At 45.7% G+C, this 15,275-nt stretch overlaps 1 long non-coding RNA gene across 2 annotated transcripts in view; it reads left to right on the top strand.

Moving 5' to 3' along the window:
* LOC125758712 (uncharacterized) overlaps nucleotides 1–15,275 on the top strand; it is an 80,572-nt gene that overhangs the window by 1,075 nt on the left and 64,222 nt on the right. The gene's annotated exons all lie outside the window — the stretch shown is intronic.

The raw sequence follows: 15,275 nt of genomic DNA, 5'->3' as shown, positions 1-15,275 counted from the left end.
GGCTTCATTATAGAGATGATAATAGCGAATTTGCAAATGTACCGTATATCTCAAGGTACAATTGGAAGTGTCGTATCGGATACAATAATTCCGGAAGTATTTTGTATCTTATCTCAAATACTTCTTGCCCGAGCATCTTGTATCGTATCACGATGCAATTTGAAACTATCTTTGCCTAGCCCTGGTCCCATCGCAATGTCCCTGCCTATGCCCGCAGGTTGGCTTACATGGCAAGCTGAACACGCGTATTCTGCCATTTTTCGTTATCGCCTAAAACAGCGCTTCATTGTAATGTCAAACAAAGGTGGACTCAGGGGACAACCGTGATGCACAGAACGAATTACGGGAATGGGGGCCCCCAACGACTTATTAACAATTACGTTTGTTGCGTAGTCCTGGCCCCCTAGGCTACTCCCTCCCTCCCTGATGATGGACTCACGATTATCCTAATCCGAAATGGCAAACAGCAGATCAAATGCAATACAATCGCACACCTTATCTAGTTCGAGTTTAAGGATGGCGGTAAACGCGAAACATCACAGGCGGTTCACTTATGTGTTTCAGACGAGTTGGCGTTTTTCCTGACCAGATTCTGCAGTGCTGCGATGCGCCTTTTTTTCAAAGTCCGCCGCGCGAAGTTCCGGTCTCACGTAGCACAGCGGCCGCATTTCCTGTGCGCCCGGCTCTCTCACTTTGGATATCGCCTGGATCCAGGCATTCAATAATAAAAATAATTGTTGGGGTTTAACGTCCAAAAACAACAATATGACTATGAGAGACGCTGTAGTGTAAGTCTCCTGAAATTTTCACCATATGGTGTTCTTTAACGTGCACCTAAATCAAGGTACACGGGCCTCGAGCATTTCGACTCCATCGAAATGCGGCCGCCGCGGCCGGGATTCGATCCAGCGACCTTCGGGGCAGCAGTCGAGCGCCATAACCACTAGACCACCGTGACGAGTTCCGGGCATTCAGCTTCAAATATTAGTGTCTCAAATTATATGTGTTTTTTTGGGATTTCTGAAAAATTCGTATGCCACGAATTTGCCGGAGTTCTGAATAAAGTTGTTACCACCACCACCACCATAAATGGTCACGTTCTGCAATATTTTATGTAAAGTACTGTCAAGACAAAATTAAAAAGTTACCTCCAATGTAACTTTAGCTGCGGGAAAGTATATACGGCTCGACATAGATTTCGTTGGTGAAGACATGTGCCTGACTGTCATAACATTTTTATAAAAAACCCGTACCGTATAAAAAAAAAGAAACAACCAGCATAATATATCGAAGGGGCACGAACATCTCCAAACAGAGTATGCTGTAATTTCGCTTCCGTCATAAACATATTATTCAAACCCTGTACGAAATGTCTGAGTGGCCCGCAAGACAGTGCGGGACGCTCATAAGCGAGGAAATAATGGCGAGTAAATAAATAGTAAGTGAGGAAATAGCAACTAGAGCGGAAACGACAGAGGCCTACGTCACAACGCCGATTTCAATAATTACTAGTGACTCACACGCCCATCCTTCAGTCCTGAAGGACGTGGCTTCAGTCCTGAAGAAGGCAATATCGCATTTATGTTTATGCCGTGTTTTACAGTGAAGCTATACAGGACTCGGTTTGCGAGACTGCTTAGTGTGCGTCAGCAGAAAATGTCGGCCGGTCCTGAAGGCAGTATACACATCTACCGTATATATTTGAACATACCACCTCTTGTTAGCATTGACTAGTGTTGGAAAAACGTTGGATATGGGCTGTTATAACACCAACGTTTTCTTCATTCCTTCTCAATTCAATTACTTAGTTGCCTAACATACAAAACCACCACACAAGTATCCAAAGACATGATAGCAGATCTGGGGCGTTCTAACAATGCGAGGAAGCGGAAACTGTAGCGTACGAAGCAAGAAGCGACGTCGCACTTTTACATGTAAAAGAAGAACCCGCCTACCCAGAAATACAAAAGATAGCATGCCAAAGCAGAGATAACGTCGTTTCAAATAAATGATATTTTGATGCAGGGTACTTAATTGTCTTGCGGTCAGTCATTTCATATGGTGCATTCCTCAATCGTTCGAGGCTAGGTCACACTGATCTGTAGGATTGGGTTATACCACGGCTTCATAGCGGGAATGGGCACCCATTTTTCTTTCGGTTAATTTTCTTGGTTTTGGTGCAGCGGGCTCACAACAATCAATCTAGACGTGATTTAAAGTTGGTGGTTGAGACCCTACTATACATGCATACTTCACGCATGTAACGGGCACTAAAAAAAGCCACAATTTCGCTGCAAGGGCGAAGCAATGAATGCGACAGCAGCAAAAGAAATCTCACACGAAGAACGGTGAGCAGCTCGAAATTAGCTGCGCGCTGCTGAAGCGCAAACGACGCTCGAAAAGAACACACACAGGGCGAGCACGAGCTAACTCCTGTCACGGCTCGACACTCGCAGCGCGCTGCTCAAACACAAAACAGGGCGTATAAAAAACGCACAGGTATACACAAAACGAGCGCGAACTAACTGTCACAGTTGTTACTTCAACTAACCCCTGCTTTGGCTAATATAGCTAGCAGCTCAGTCCTTTCGCAAACGCGGTCGATGCAGCTGGCGAAGTCACCTTCGTCCCGTCTATTATAGCTTCAACGCAAATTTTGTGGCGACAGCACAGGACGTACAAACCTACCCCCTCAAGAGATAGGCGGGCGAGCATGGCGACCATGCTGTGTATGTGAAAGTACAAGACGGAGGCGCACATCCCAACGCCGGCGAAACACTAGAGAGCTTTATTATTGGGGTCTGAAAGATCTAGGGGACCCAAGGAATTTGCGAGCCACCATTGCGCATGCACAGAAGCCAGGCCACTCTACGACTCGCGCTCACATTGTCCCAAGACACAGAAATCGATAACTAGCGTGGGTGGCCAGCGAGACGACGCAAACGCAGCGCGGGCAACGACGCACCATGACGCGCTTCTCGCATAATTTCAATTTCGCCACGTGTGGCGTCCCGCGCGTTTGACCGAACTCCGCCTGCGTTTGATCCAACTCTCAAGCGCTGCTGGACCTCCGAACAAAAGAGCAGCCTACCCAACGCAGCTACCGCCGGAGTGACGGACTTTAGAGCGCGCCCTTTGCACCATCTCGCGGATGAGAATGAACACGCTGAAGCCCCTCCGAGATGTGCGTACCGCTAGCGGTAACTGGTGTGTATAAATAGCTCGCCGTTAGGATCATAGATGACGAATGGCGTGTGGCGGAGTAATAAAGAAAAAAAATGGCATGTGGCGGAGTTGTCTAGCGTTGCGTGTTGCGAAGCGAGAGGTCGCAGGTTCGAATCCCCGGTTGCGCGCTTCGGAAAAATTTGTTCTGAACTATTTTCGTTTCTGCCTTGTTTATGCCTATACTTGACGGCAATTGCAGGCGTCAAAAACCCGCCGATGTTGTCCTTATAAATGCAATAAAATTATGGCAGCTTCGCACTTGTGGTGCCAGCCTGGAGGAGTAAAGGAGCTGCCTCGTTTCTCTTTCTTTCTCTATCTCCCTGTTTATTGTGTCCCTCTCCTATATATCTGTTTCTTTCTATTTCTTCCTTTATTTCTCACTCTACCTATTTCTTTCTCTTTCCTCCCCTTCTCTCTCTCCCTCTATTTATCGCTTCTTTCTTTCTATCTCTTTCGATCTCTCTGTTTCTTACTAAGCTGGGAGGCCTTCCTTGTTGCTCTTTATTTTTCTCTTTCTTGCTTCTTCTCTCTCTCTTTCTATCAATTTCTTGTATCTCTTTTTTTGTGTCTGTTTCTTTATATTTATTTCTATTTATTTCTAACCGCTTCGGCCACGCATGCTGATCGACTTAAAACTGTGGCAGGTATACATAATACGTTGTTGTTGGCTGTGCAGTTTCTCTGCTGGCTCTGTTGGCGCCTGCGTAGTAGGCGGTGGAATATATTCCAAAACGATCTGATCGGCATATAAAACAACATTTTCGGAACCTTGTGAGTTTTACCTCCCTAGTCCATCATGTGGCCGCAGTTTCTATGCGCTCTATGATTATTTTTTTTTATGATTGGAGCTGCGTACATAAGCTCGTCAAACACATTGCTTCATTGCCTTAAGGCAATGAAGCAATGTGTTGAAGCATGACACAGGTAAAATTTTACCTGTGTCATGCGTATGAGCAAGTGCTTTTATTGCATTGAACATTGCGCTGTGTATTAAAATGGTATAAAGATCTCCACGAGACGAGTGGAGGCGCCGAGGAAGAAGAAATACACATCTGGGTTGGGAGAGCGAAGGCTTGGAAAGACAGGACAGGACGATACAGAAGAACAGACGCTCAACTTGCAAGTGAGTTTTTAAAGACGATAGTCTTTCTTGGGGAACCTAAACGCCTAAATTTTGGTCTGTCTTTCTGTCTGTCTGTCTTTCTGTTTGTCGGCACGTCCCTCGATTCAGCCACCCGGCCAAAGTTGAACCACTTGCTTACCGCCCACCCATCTTGAACTGGTATGGCTGTTCATACTAGTGAACGTTGTCGATCAAAAAGTAAATATTACGCATATCTGAGGCGTAGCATCATTAGGTAAGTATTAGGTGGTGTGTTCGTTTAATAGAAAATACATAGATACGCAATTTTAAATACCTTGATGGTATGCCTTTAACGTTGAGACAGTAACGCTGAAGCGATCAGCGGTCCAAGCCGAGCAAGCGCGAGCGCCAACAACAACCGTCTTCGTCTTCTTCTTTCGCAGGCGTTCTTGTCTGCGCCCTACCATGTTACAAATCACTCCCCCGCGGAAAAGGAGCCATCCTGGCGACCTAAGGAACAGGTACAACTGGTGGGTCATAATGCGGCTTCAGTCGATCGACGTGAACAGTCTCGCGGCCGCGACGACGGCAGACCGTAGATGATTGAACAGGCTCAATCATATAGTTAATTGGGGATGCTTGACGTAGGACGCGGTAGGGGACTTCGTACTTAGGCAGTAGTTTTGTGGAAAGGCCAGGAGCGGAGGAGGGAACGCGAAGCCACACCAACGTTCCAGGCGAATGCGACTGAGGAGGCAGGTTTTCGTCGTGACGGTCCTTCTGGCCCTGCTCGCCCTACAATGTTACAACCCTAGTTTCTTAAGGTGCGCTGAAAATGCGACTGCGCTGAAACTTGTCTTCCTCCGTGCCCTCTGCACAAGCTCATGTTGTGTTTCGGTTTCGGTTCAGTATTGCATTGTACGAATGACAGGGGGCGCCGCTCTGGCATTCCTGTTTTACCCAGGCGACGTGTAAGTAAGAGAGTTTGTGGAGAGTACTCGTTGAGTGCGGACGTTTCTTCTCCTTCGGCGCATCGCGCCAAACAGCCTGTTTGGGCTGGCCGGCGTCTCCACCGGTCGCGTTGGTCACCGCCGGTCTTCGCCTGCCGCTGCGCCGGGACTACCAGCCCGCAACACAGCACTCATGTTTCCCGACGTATTGCCAGATGGCATACATATCTCACGCAGCGCCTCTTCTATCGTCTTTAGACGACATTTGCAGCGAAGCACGCAGATACACGGCCAATTTTTTTGAAAGACATCTCACCACGAAAACCACCCCAGATATGTTGAACTAGCCCAACAATTATTTATTTTGAAGAAATACACGCACGCGGTGCGCGAGAACAGAAAGCGGATTGCCCGCATCCAAATTCATTACAGTAGCTAGATTTGGGAGGGAAATGATGTTAGAGGAATTTTACGCACCGTCGTTAACGACTATATTAGAATTCCACCATTTGAATCGTCAGTGGAGTAGTAAAATATGTCAATCACGAGCAATAGAAGTCGCAATCACAAGACTACGTTGTCAGACTCGCTATCTAAATTTTTATTTACACAGAGGCTGGTCTGGCAACTTCGCCTAATTGTTTTTTTTTTCGCGGAATACGTGAGACAACGCAGCACCATCTCATTTCCTGTAAGAGGTACTCAACCTTGCGCAAAAATACCTTAGGTGTCGTTTTTCGTCTGCTTAGATTAGAATTAAATGTACAAAATGCACCGTCTTTCGGGGCTTTTTCTCTTGGCCACAATGACGGGAAGATTGCTGATGCATTGCAGGAGTTTCTTAAAGGATCAGAAAGATCTAGGTTATAAAATCTACTTTTTCAAGTTTTTATTTCTATTTTTTCTTTTTCTTCCGGATCTCTCCGCACGTTCTTTTGATAATCAATTATCTTTTATAATGGACAAAAGCGGTCTATACGTTTTTGTACATATAGTCCATGGTGAGACGTGCACAGAAAGTTTCGCGGTGGTCTGAGATTGGGAAATTACTCGCGCAGGTTCCCTTCCTCCAATGGACATCAACCACGTAGGATAATCATTATCATGGCGGTCGTGGTGATGATGTTTAGAAGAACTGTTAAAGCAACTAACCCTGTAACACATACTGACAGTCATCCGATTGATACCGATAAAATACGCATGCTGCTCAAATGGTTCCTCATGATTGTGCACGAAACGCCAAGCGCATGCGGCAAGCCAGACAAGACGACATAATAATAACTAATAATTTTTGGTGTTTTACATACCAAAACCGCTATACGATTGTAAGAGAGGCCATAGTGGAAGGCTCCGGAAATTTCGACCACCTGAGTTTCTTTAACGCGCACCTAAATCTAAGTATGCGGGTGTTCTTTCAACTTAAAAGCTCGACACCCTTTAAGTGCTAAAGTACCACGGCTGGTGAGAAGACGACGCATGTCGCGGCAAAAAGACGCATGCTGCTCAAATGGAAAACTTTGAATGAGCGTATGTTACATTCAAAACGGACTTTCTTCACCTTTCTGTACCTTCCATATGAATTATGTGCCTTTGTGTAGCTTCCAACGAAATTCAGTGTCGCCTCTGTACGGTGTGCTACAGGGCTTCGGTGGTCACCCACCTTCACGGAGTGGAATGGCTTCGCGATATACGCAGTGATAAACAACGGGGCCGTCCTTTTCTGTTCTGCTGGTCAACCATCCGCACAGGGTGCAAGTACAGCATTTTTTAAAGCGAATGCTTTACTGGCCTAGTCAAGCGAGTTTAACCGTGTATCTCCGCTGGGCCTTGAAGCGAAGAACGCATACCGCTTGACTAGCCGCGTCCGCCGCCTCCGCTGCTCCGATCGCTCCTGGGAGCACAAACGTTGCCTCGCAAGACGTGTCCACGTTATTAACCACGTGACTCGCAGCTCTCTCTGCGACGTCGGATCAGCGGGGGAGTGCTTCATTTCAGCCGTTGTGCCATGGTCGTGCGATGGAAGGAGGGAGTGAGGGCGCTGGTCCATCTGTGCCAAAGTTGTCTGCGTGGTCCCAGTGGCGAAAGCGCCAAGCTGCGTCGGACCGTCTTGCGGTGTCGCTGGGCTTTCTAATGAGTTAAAGCGGAAAGATGAGTACCAGCGCGCAAAGTGGCAGGCTGAAACGAGTGAATAACGGGAACTTCGGCGAGCTAAACCTCGGGAGAAAGATGCAGAAACACCATAGCGACGAGCTTTAGGGGCGGCAATGGACGCCTCGCGTTCGACTTCAGCGACGGCTTCCGAAACTGACGAAACGACGGCACTGAGTGCTCGCAGTACGGCACATTCGACTAGCCATATCGTTCGGTTGGCAAACTGCGCTTCGGCTATGAGGGCAAACAAGCATAACCAAACGTAACAAGCTTTCGCTTGCAGAACGGGGCCTAGCCGAGCTAAGCCGCAGCCAATTATTTTACCCCGCATGTTGCCGTTGGCCTGGCAGTCGGCCTAAACGAGTTAGGTAGAATGCGGTAAATGCATTCATTGCGTTACGACATCACTACTATTTTTCCCAAGGCAACACAATCTTGCTTGAACGTCCCTTGCGAGTGACTTTTAGTGACGGCGCGAAGCTATTTATTCATCAACTTTCACCTCTATTTCATAATTACTTTTAAATAGATCATATGACACCCCCTTACCCTTTCAAATTGGCTTCAAATCGGTTGGCTTCAAATCGGTTTCCTCGACGTGTTCCCCTTCCTACGTTCATTTCAGGCCCGGAATGTTCGAAGCAATTATTCGCGTACCAGGGTTTATTCGTCACCTGCCAGCTCATCAAGTTCATGCACAACGCGACGCTACCAAGAAAAAAAAATAACATTCCACATTTATCTTTATGGCTGCAAGCTATTGCAAGAAAAGGTGCACATACTTTATTACGGCTCAAGGTGTGTACGTGGCATAGCACCTGTAGGAGTGCCCAGATTATGTTGCAATGGTACACATGTGAAAGAAAGACATGCACCCAAAGTGAAGTGAATTGCCAATATTAGGATAGCTGCATACAACAGTAATGTTTTCAATATTGCTGGAGTAATAACATGTAATTGTGTACAGAAAATTCGTATTTATCATAGTGGTCACGGGCATGCGTTGTCATGCAAATAGTCACCGAGGACTGGCGTTTTACGTGCCCAAACTGCGATACGATTATGCGGTCCACTGTTGAGGGGGGGGGGGGGTGAAGGGGGGCTGGGCATTAACCTTGAAAACATAGGCTTGTTTAACGTGTACCTGAATTTAAATACAGCGCTGTTCTTGCATTTCGCCCCCCCCCCCCTTCCAAATCCGAGCGTGTAATTAAGGAACCTACTAGTATTCGTGGCTATTGAATTAATGTCGGGAGTGCTAACTAGCTAAGAACTGGTATAAAAGTTCAATAAAAGTTAGAAATACGACGTGAAGACCGTCTACAGTAAAACAGTTCAACAAGTAGCCCCACTGGTAGATGTCACACGCCCATCTATTTTGGTGTAAAGACAGTGCACAATTTTCGTCATACAAGCGTCACGTATAATTATAACATTATCTATAAAACCATTACATATAGCATATAGCAGTGAAGACGTAGTGGCTGCGGCACCAAGTGCGGTCCAGCTGCGTCTCGGCAATGCAGTGGTTATAGCGGTCGAGGCAGAGCAGCCGATGCGCTTCGTCAGCCGAGTGCAGAGGGTCTCCGACGAGCTCACGCAAAAGTGCATAAGCAGCATGGTCTTCGCCTAAATTGAGAATGGTACGCCGCTGGCAGCCGTTTCCTGTGGCTGCTTCAAGTGATGGCAGCAGCAGGTGTTGGATGCCCTCATTGCAAGTGTCTCAGAACGAGAGCCACAGCAACGCCTGTGCAAGGTAAAGAAAGCGATAAAAATCAACCTTATATGGAGAAACTGACACAGCAAACGCTTACTAGTACATTGATTCTGACATGAGTGCTTTCGAACCTGCCATCCATATAATAATGCCGGCCTTTTTTATTATTTCAGATGCAACGCATAAACTTGATCATGTCGACATCACATCCCGGATTTTGCGGCGCTTTATGAACTTGAGCTACTATTATATAGCAAACAAACGTAAACGAGCACTGTGTTCGTATTTCTAGTTCTTCTGTTACTGTCCTTACTGCGCACCACCACTTGAAGAAAAAGTAAGGCACATGGATGTTGCTAAGGCTCTCGCTATGCATGCTGTTAAAAGCATTCCATTATTGAGCGAATATTAAACTATTGCAGAACTATTATTCACGACCCTACGTAGGTCGGTAGAAGAAATGGAGCTCAAGCAGTATCATTGAAGAATTACATTTTCGCTTAGGGCTCACTCGGCCTCAGGCTACTCAAAATATTCCTCAGGCGGACTCACTCGGACTAAGACTCACCAAACTGACTGATGGGTGGACTCACGAGCTTTCTGACCTATTCCAGTACATATAGATACTGTGCTATTTACAATAAAGAAACCAATTTATAGTCGGAGCCCTGTCCTTTGACTTTTGTGGTCACGTTGTTTCACCAAGAATCGCGTTAAAGAACACCAGATGGTCTAAATTTCCGGAGCCCTCCACTACAGCGTCTCTCATAATCACGTCGTGGTTTTGGGACGTTAAGCCCCAACAATCAGTTTCATCAAGAATGTTCAGTTTTGTTTGCGCGGGAGAGGGGATGGCGGTGCGGTACTCCGTGGTTTTCTTAGGCGCTACTTTTTTTCGCTTCATATACTGCACTATATCTTGAAGTGCCAAATCTAGTCAGCGTGCTTATCCTGCAGTGAATGTCATAACGAGGTATGCCAATCCCGGATGTTGATTTATTCGGTGTTGCAGAAGCTGATGTTGCACAAGCTGACGCATATTTTGGCGCGTGTTCGTTGCACGACGACAATTACTACTGCTCAATGAGAAGCACCTAATCCGGACTCAGTAGGGCTCAGGCTCACTAAATTTGCCTCAACAGGACTCACTCAGACTCAGACTTACTAAACATTTTCTGAAGAGGACTCATCCGGGCTCAGACTCGCCAAAATTTTGCTCACAGCTCAATCTGAATCTGAGTGAGTCCCGTGTCGGTGGACTCATGAGTGAATATGCCGACCTATGTCCCCCAAATTAAACAGCTTTCCCGAAGCCGCCCCGCTCCCCAGGTCTCATAGAATAAGTTATGTACGGGAAGTTTTAAGGCGTTGTGTGAGAGACATTTTATCGAACTGAATCTTACAACTGCATCACGAGCGTTGGTTAGCCAGAAAAGTGACGACGCATGCAGCCTTTTCCCACACTAGCTTACTGCGGCTGCTTTTGCGTAGGTCTATTTTTGACACCTTTGAAATTGTACTGTACTGCATCGTGTGGGAACCCGTTCTATAAGAAACGCATCCACAAACTCTGCGCAGCTCTAGGTTTTTACCGCGAGGCTGTCTTTGCCTAACATGTGCTGTAGTAGTAGGAGCTGGGGTAGGCGTCCACTGAAACGCCATTGACTTTGACCAATCAGGTGTAAGCGAGTGCATTTGTGCACTTCAAGTCAACCGACAGATTCACGGCATCATGTGATCTCGGAAGCCATTCATATAGACTCGAGCGTGTAGACTTAGCCTGATTCTGGATGGGTAGACCCCATGTAGTACGCACTGCCGAGGAGCAAGCTCCTTTCGAGGAGCGTCTGCACGAATTCGAGCGTGAATGGAAACAACGTCGCCGTGCCCAAAACAGCGCGTTGCGGTTTCGCGAAGCTGAGACAATTCACCGGCAAAATACAGAAGAAGCCTCACGCGAAAACACTAAGAGAAACGCATAAAGTGCTCCTAAACGATGGACACGACACAAAGCTCGCAAAGCGAAAACGAAATGAGGTGAAACATGGCGAAACAAAATATTTAGAGACTGCTTGCGAAGTTTGGCTTGCAGGTGTAACACTGTGTAGAACTCGGTATAACTAAGGCAGCCTCGCTGTCTGAACATTTTCAAGGAGTGGATGGGCCGATGTTTTTTGTTTGATTTATGTCTTCACAATAACCATTACCATTGCAGAAGTCCTGACATGCACGCATACCAATCTCAAAAAAAAATGCGCTTGATGTCCTTAGACTTACTTCACCCAGAAACTTAAGCTTGCCAAGGAGCCGTGCCTGCTATCTTGCTAACCCATGAACTGAGAGACTGCTACGGCAGTAATCTTGTTCTCTTCTATGGCGCACACATCTTTCAAGCATTTGTTCGTTATGCAATACATTGGACAGCCTAATGTTTTACCTGTCAATGTCGTGTATGAAATTTCATACTCTAAGGTTGTCAAATATTTGAATGGTATTCCAACTTTCTGCGTTTGATCCATTTGGTGTGTCGCAATACAAATTCTGAGACATCAGACTGACATGTCGGGAATAGTGTTTCTGCACAAAAATGTTTAACTGAAGCTGACCACCTTTTTTTCATTAGCAATCTCTTACCTTAATGTAATGTAGATAAAGTTAACAATAGATAACTTATTAAAGTGAAGAAAATTCTTAAAGTTGAACATCTAATATTGAGACCCCAGTAGTGAAGAACACACCTCTGTTTCGTCGCCACAAGCATGGCCACTGTCACTTGCAGGCAGATGGAAGGTGCTGAAATCTGCAGCACTGCTGCGCTCCTCTTTGGCCAGCGATCTGCTTTTCTGCGTGAATGAAGAGGCCTGTCGTGCGCTGAGGAGGACGAGGTGGCTGAAACAGATGGGACGTAGTGGTGCACCCTTGCACACCTGAGTGCGAAGAAGAAGCAAGCAGTAGATACGTATATATAGGAGGTCACATTCAGATTGAGGGACTCATGGGAAGTTTGTGGCAACGCAATAAGAGCTTTGTCGGACGAACGGTAGCGGATGGTTGCATATTCATTTTGAACACATATGATTATTTGAACCGGGCGAAAGGTTGGCTTGTCAAGGGGAAGTTGTATTTGTCCACCTTTTGGCGGGATGTCATAAGAAAGCTGCAGCAAATGTTAATGCTTGTGGGTGGGTTAGTTGGTTTTGCAGCATTGTAACGAAAAACAGCGCGAGAACATACCGACGGAGGGGGGCATACACACACGAGCGCTGACTCAACTGATTGTATTTCCAGCAGTGCATGAAATATATAACCTAGACAAAAAAAGAATGAATTGTTCAACAACCATGTGCACTTGTCGTCCGCTCGTTACAATTGCTCGTGTGTGTGTCCCCCTCCGTCGCTCTCTAGTGGCGCTGTTTTTCGTTACAATGCTGTAAATGGCAATTGATGTTATGTGTCAGAGGTAGGCGGAGTCGGATAGGATGACCAGAGAACCCCCAAGAAACGGAATCAAATAGTAAATCATACAAGTTAAAAAGTACAAGCGCATTGGAGTCCTTCAAGCTCACATAATGCGAAGGCTAACGTTATGTTCAGCCTGTTGGGTGGCTTCTTACTGACAGCCTGCGTACATTATTTAAACAGTTAGTATACACATAGTAACAACAAGGAAATATGTAGTAACAGCAGCTGTTACTACCTTTCCTGGACCATTATAAACTTCATAGTAAAAACAGCTTGAACATTACAAGGACGACACAGGTGAAACAGGACTAGCATTGTCTCGTCCTTGTAGTTTTCGCGCTGGTTTTTACTATGAATACTTACCAACAAGCTCAAGTTCGCACGCTTCTCATTATTAACTTCTTGCTGCATGTTTACTGCCTGCATTAGTACAGAGTTAAAAGCGGCAATGGTTACAGCTTCTCGCGAGCCGTTACTAACTTTTTTCTATGTACCTCTTTAGTATGAACGAAATTGTTGTCACCCCCTAGTGTAGTATGCTTGTGACTCCATTCCTGTCGAAACATCACGTTTTAGCGAAATCGGACAAAGATATCTACGGGATCAAGCGGAAAACTACGACTTCTTTTTCCTAACATTGCAATTTGTAAGCGCCCTTTCAGCTAGACTGAGAGCGGAGGAGATAAAGTAACGCAAGTGCTGTGCGTATTTGGAGACATAATATAAATGCTGACCAACTGACAAGAAAGGAGGATAAAGTGCTTGCCATTTTAGCAATCAGATGATAATGCAAGAGACAGAGGCGTATAGCCTTACGATATTCCAAAGAGGTAGGGTGGGGGGCAAGTGCGTTTTGGTTGTGTTTGTCATGCATTTCGCTTTCCTTGTGAATACATTTAAACGCTAATGTGCAGTTGGTGGCGACTATAGCCAATAAAGTATACTAGAGACATGTGTGCTTGCTTTTAAACACGTTCTTGTAAATGAACATGCCTTTTTGAATCCAAGTTCGCTTTATGTAGGTGTTAATAATGACATGACCGAGAAGCAAACGCAATGCTGCTCGCTAATACCCATAGAAAATGAAACAGGTAGTTGGTTCTGCCTAAGGTTCGCAACGTCCGGGGGGGAGGGGGGGGGAGTGTTGATGGGTGATGATAGCACTGGTGGAATGAAAAAAAAATGCAAGTTTTGTATTATTTATGTCTCTCTTGCATAAATTAAAAATTCATACAATATTGTCGGCACTGGCATAATACAAAGTAAGGAATATTTACTGCAAACACGGCAGATGAGGCAGCACACTATCATGTCAAGGACTGCAAGAAGAAAATGGGTCTGAAACAGTGCAACATTCTGCAGATCACTACCTTGCAAGGTAAGGGTAGCAATGTGGTGCTTGCTGCCTTTAGCTCATATTAACTACACTTTAAAGTTGGTAAATACAGCCAGCTACTACCTCGACGTACTCTACCCCCTTCAGGCGCAAATTATGATGCACTGTCTGCAAATGCGTCACATTCTCATGGCATGATTCCAAGGCATTCAGTAGTACATTCCAAGAAAGAAAATGGAGGAATGTGCTGTTTTGTGTGATTTTCAATAATTAATGTTAATTAGCATGTAATAAATATCTAATTATCCTGCAATGAGTCAGCTTCAATCCTTGCATAAAAAGAATCAAATATTAGGTCCAAAATGCCTGCACAGGTTGTTTTTCGGTTGTACTCGTTTCGAGCAATGAAAAAAAAAATACTCTTGACGTTGGTCCTGGAACACGCACATCGAACGATCGTCGAACATGGTAGTGTCTCCAGCACAGTGATCCTCTGCAGCAATATGCAGCACAATAACGTTAAATCACCGCTAATTATCCACTCAGGAAGCCTGCACAGATGCGCACACTGCGTTTCAAGCCGTTTGAAGAAACACTGGGTGCATGACATGCCTCTGAAGTTAATGTGTACAATTGTACACACTGCCGCTGAAGGGGGCTACACTCGCCATTGCAGCTGAGAAGGTAAAATGTGGCACTGCTAAGCTCGAGTACGTTTGTTCCATTCCCGGCCGCGGCGGCCGAACTTCTGTGGAAACGAAATGCAAGAACACCCGTGAACTTAGATTTAGATGAATGTTAAAGAATCCCAGGTGGCGAAAATTATTCCGGTTTCCCCCGCTACGGCACGCCTAATAACGATATCGATGTTCTGGCACGTAAAACCCCCGAAATTATTATTATAAGCTTTGTACGACCTATTTACCGGCACGGAGATCCATTCAAAGGTATTTCGGCTATTTTGAAAGACTAGTACCTTGTCTTGGCTATTGTGTATTACACACTGTTGGGGTATTATAATGCTAAATAGACATATTATTTGTTAATTATGTTTCCTTAACAGGCACACGCTGTCACCATGAACACCGAATGAGATGGTAGGTTGTAGAAATATAGGCTCATTCATCCTAGAACTTATAGCTGCGGACCGGCACCAGTTCGTTCCCCAGAAGTAGGGCTCTAAATACTCCAGAAACCGCTTATAAGATACGCGTATCGCCGAGCCTGGCCCTTACGTATGTGAGCTGTGCTCCTTCATGAGCTTCTATACACAATCACCCGATGTTGTATCGTACTATTGACATTTACGAATTTTTCCATCATAAAATTGGGCTGCTCGTTGTGGAATGA

Source organism: Rhipicephalus sanguineus, chromosome 5, assembly GCF_013339695.2.
Source record: "Rhipicephalus sanguineus isolate Rsan-2018 chromosome 5, BIME_Rsan_1.4, whole genome shotgun sequence".
NCBI lineage: Eukaryota > Metazoa > Arthropoda > Arachnida > Ixodida > Ixodidae > Rhipicephalus > Rhipicephalus sanguineus.
This window is presented reverse-complemented; position numbering and strand designations above follow the sequence as displayed.